Source organism: Triticum dicoccoides, chromosome 2A (assembly GCF_002162155.2).
Source record: "Triticum dicoccoides isolate Atlit2015 ecotype Zavitan chromosome 2A, WEW_v2.0, whole genome shotgun sequence".
Taxonomy (NCBI): domain Eukaryota; kingdom Viridiplantae; phylum Streptophyta; class Magnoliopsida; order Poales; family Poaceae; genus Triticum; species Triticum dicoccoides.
In genome coordinates, this window is record NC_041382.1 from 285,916,632 (window position 1) to 285,921,607 (window position 4,976).

Below are 4,976 nucleotides of genomic sequence, written 5' to 3' on the forward strand. Positions count from 1 at the left end.
TGGCCGCGCGGAAGGGGACACCCCTATGGTGCAGTCACCTCCACTACAGCCAGTGCGGGAGCCGCATGACCAAGAACCTGACGACATCTCAATGTCTTTGTCCGACCCTTGAGCATGTCCAAGCCAACGGTGAGTTTTGAAGGGAAGGCGCACGTGTCACCATCGAGCGATGCCGTGACACCCATCGCCTGTCTGACGGGCACGATGGTCACAATGTCGACGAGCCCGCACTCGCCGAAGGCGGGTACCTTCCTTTCATGATTGGGTGCCCTGCCTTCACCCATGAGTTGCACCAAGTCCATTGGCCATCCGCTCGCACGTTGAAGCCAGAGATATCAAAGAAGGATGATGGGAGACTAAACCCGGCAGAGTTCTTGAGCATCTACACCATCGCTATTCAAGCTGCCGGGGGAAGAGATGAGAAGGTGTTCGCCAACTACTTCCCTTTAGGACTCAAACCAAATGTGAGGTCTTGGCTAATGCACCTGTAGGAGAACTCCATTTCGACCTGGGCTGACCTATGCCATGAGTTCGTTGGCGCCTTCATGGGCGGCCACCAAGAACCAAGGCGGCACAGTGACTTGCAACTCCTCCCGGAGAAGGAAGGAGAGACTCTGCAGAAGTAAATGCAGAAGTTCAGCCGAGTCCAGAAGAATATTCTAGATATCCACCCGGCAGCTGTGATCTGCGTTCCAGTCCAACGTGCGCAATCGACAGATCCATTCCAAGATGAACGTTCCATTTCCCAAGACTGTGAAGGAGCTTTATACTCTAGTGGATAAGTGTGCTCGAGTAGAGGAGGGGAGGAGGCTCCCCGAAGAAGAGGATGGCATCGACATCGACTCAGAGTATGATGAAGAGGCCACCAGTCAGAAGAACAAGAACAAGAATCACAATAAAAGACTCAAGGATAAGGTAGTGATGACCGTTGAGGTATCGGGCATGCCTAGTACCGGTAAGAAGGCCAAGACTGACGTACTCGGCAAGGAAGTTGCCGCGTGCACTGATTGCTGGGAAGCCGAAGCTACCGAGAAGGCTGGAAAAGATGATGGGTCATATTGCAAGATCCATCGGCCCAAGGGCCACGATCTCCAGCAGTGTCATCAGGTTGAGCAGCTCGTCAAGAAGCAGAGGGATGAATATGAGAAGCGTGATAAGGAAAAAGGTCAGCATGGCACTGGTGAGAAGGGACGAGGCGGCGGAGCAAGCCGCCCCGGCAAGACTCCTCAGAATCAAGGAAAACCCACCAGAGGCCATGAGAAGGAGAATTGCAATGATGAGAGTGATGGAGGGAATGAAGAGGAAACTAGCGAGTAGGAATTCTAGAAAGCCACTAATGCCGTGTGCATTAACGGGGGTGCATCTCTGCACTCCTCTCACTGCCAACTTAAACAGTGGGTGCGTGAAGTCAATACCATGGAGCCAGCAGCGGACTCTTGGAGGCCGCTCAAGTGGTCCTGCATGCCCATCATCTTCGACGAAGAGGACCACCCTGAACACATCACTGCGGTAGGGTGCTTGCCTTTGTTGGTCTCACCAACAATCCGCAACCTGAAAGTCGCAAAGATGTTGGTTGATGCTGGGGCCGGGTTGAATCTGATTTCTACAAAGGTCATCAACAAACTTTAGATAGCAGAGAAGAGCTCAAGGTCACTGGCATGTTTCAAGGAATCAACCCCGGTAGGAGTCATCCTAAGGGGAAGATCATGCTGTCGGTGACATTCGAGGGAGAGTTGAATTACCAGACTGAGAAGGTCGTGTTTGATGTGATCGACCTCCCCCTGCTGTACAATGGAATCCTTGGTTGCCCAGCTCTGGACAAATTCTTGGCGGCATCCCACAATGCCTACAACACCTTGAAGATGCCAGGGCCAATAGGCTTCATTTCCTTTCCATCAGACGAGAAAGATGCAATCATTTGCGTGGACAAGATTTACAGGGAAGCAGTCGTGGTAGAGGCCGCTGAAGCTACTGTTCCCGCCAAGGAAAGTAATGGAAAGAAGAAAGCTAACAGGGACGCTAGCAAGGAATCCGGGAAGCATACCTCTTCGGAGTGCGCTGCGCATGTTGATGACTTGCTGAATAGTTCCGATAGCAAGAGATCCAAGGCCGCTGCGCCCGCTGTGAAAAGGTCCCGGTAGGGTTGGCTGGCGCTGATGGTACTTTCACTATTAGTGCCACTCTAGATGACAAATAGGAAAGCGCAATCGTTGCCTTCCTGCGGGCGAATATTGATGTGTTTGCCTGGCAACCATCTGATATCCCCGTATTTCCCAAGGAGGTAATCGAGCACCACCTTGCTGTCTGCCCACGTGCCCGACCCATCAAGCAAAGGGTCCGAAAGGAAGCCTGAAGCAGCAATAGTTCATTGCCGAGGAGATCAAGAAACTTGAGGCAGCTGGTCTGGTCAGAGAAGTACTGCATCCAACATGGTTAGCAAATCCTGTGGTGGTGCGCAGGGCTAATGGGAAATGGAGGTTGTGCATAGATTTTACGGATTTGAACAAGGCATGCCCGAAGGACCCATTTCCCTTGCCCCGCATCGATCATATTGTGCATTCAACCTCCGAATTTGACTTGCTCTCTTTTCTGTATGCATACTCTAGATACCATCGGATGCTTATGTCCAAGGAAGACAAAGAGAATACTGCGTTCATCACCTCGTGTGGCACATACTGCTTTGTGCGGATGCCTTTCGGGTTGAAGAGCGCTGGATCCACTTTTGCAAGGGCAGTCCAGATTGGTTTTGAGTCACAGTTGCACAGAAACATTAAAGCTTACATGGATGATATTGTGGTCAAGACTAAGGACAGATCGACCCACATTCAAGATTTGGAAGAGATGTTTGCTAATCTGCGCAAGATCAACTTGAAGTTAAACCTAGAGAAGTGTGTGTTTCGCATTCCTTCCGGCAAGCTGCTTGGCTTATTTGTGTCCCACTAGGGGACAGAGGCAAAGCCCGACAAGATCATGTCTATTGAGCAGATTCAAGCACCCAAGACAAATAAGGACGTAAGGCGTTTGACTGGATGTGTTGCCGCGATCAGTAGGTTAATTTCCATGTCTACCAAGCATGCCTTGCTGTTCTTCAAAATCTTGAAGAAGGTAGGACCCGTGGAATGGACTCTAGGGGCTGACACTGCGATGCAATATTTGAAGGCCTACTTGTCCTATGTACCCACTTTGGTTGCTCCAAAACCACAAGAGCCATTGCTGCTATACATGGCGGCAACTAATCAAGTGGTTAGTGCAGCACTAGTGGCGCAGCGGGAAGTGGAAGGAGTGGTAGCCATAGACAGTGTCTCCTACGGAGATGGAAGTGAGCACACCACAGCAAGGTCAGATGCAGATCAAGATAGAATAGAGCAAGGCAGTAGAGACAACCCCAAGGTTGCGGCAAAGAAGAAGGTGGTGCAATACCCAGTGTACTTCGTCAGCTCCCTGTTCCAAGGGGCTAGATCAAGATACTCAGGCATGTGAAAGTTGATTTTTGGCCTTGTCATGGCCTCAAGGAAACTGCGCCACTACTTCCAAGCCCATGAGATCATGATCGTCACCCGTTTTCCTTTGCAATGGATACTCCGAAACACTGAGGCTACCAACAGGATAGTGGAGTGGGCCTTGGAGTTATCGAGCTTTTGTTTGAAGTTTGAGTGCACATCAACTATTTAGAGCAGAGGATTGGCAGAATTTCTTGTAGAATGGATGCCAACCCCTGATGAAGAAGTGTTCGAGACAGTTATTCCCTGCAAGGAAGCGCCCCAAGAATGGATCATGTATTTTGATGGTGCCTTCTCTCTACAAGGTGCAGCGGCTGGCGTGCTTCTCGTTGCTCCCACCGGGGAACACCTGAAGTACGTCATCTAGATGCATTTCCATGGCAGAAGGCTACCAACAATACTGCAGAGTACAAAGGGCTCCTTGCCGGGCTTAGGATTGCAATAGAACTGGGGATCAAGAAGCTGATCATCCGCGGAGACTCGCAACTTGTGGTGAGACGAGTCAACAAGGATTACCAAAGTCCATTGATGGAAGCAATTGTTGAGGAAGTGAGAAAGCTGGAGGAGTGCTTCGACGGATTGCAAACAAAGCAGGTACCCCATGCGGAAAATAGCATTGTTGATCATCTGTCGAAGTGCGATGAGCAAAAGCTCCCTGTGGAACCAGGAACTTTTGTTCTCCATCTGACTTAGCCCCCCGTATCCCCGGCAACAATGGCCAGAAAGAGGAGGAAACTAGACTCCAGCAGGCCTCTCCTGGTAGAACCTCTTGAGGCTCCCGACAGGGGGCTTGTCGGGAAAAACTCCCCTTCTGTCACTGAGCTGCACCCTCCCACTGGACCACCGGTCCCCGCGGTCGAGGAATGCGCTCCTGCGAATGAGGAGGTGTCGTTAGTCCTCGTTGCTGAGCCTCAGGCTCACTTGGGCGCGACACATAGTCCATTTCCTCCAAACTAGACAACTTCCTGAAGAGCAAGAAGAAGCTAAAAGAGTAGCCCAAAGGGCCAGTATGTATCAGTTATTGACGACACGCTGTACAGAAGGAGGCCAAACAGTGTGAAATTTAAGTGCATTTGTCGGGAAGAAGGAAAGGAACTGCTGGCAGAGATACACAAGGGTATGTGCGGCTCACACATTGGATCAAGGGATCTGGTTGGAAAAGCCTTCAGACAAGGATTTTGCTAGCCCACAACTGTCGAAGATGCAGTTGAGTTGGTCACCAAGTGTGAAGCCTGCCAGTTCCATTCCAAGCATATCCACCCGCCTGCCCAAGCTCTTCAAGCAATCCCCTTTTCATGGCCATTTTCGGTCTGGGGGCTTGATATCTTGGGCCCTTTCCCCCATGCTACCCGGGGCTTTGAATTCTTGTTCATTGCAATCGACAAGTTTACAAAGTGGCCGAAAGTAGAGCCCATGAGAAAGGTGACTGCTCAATCAGCTATCAAGTTCTTGAAAGGATTGGTGTGCTGCTTCGGA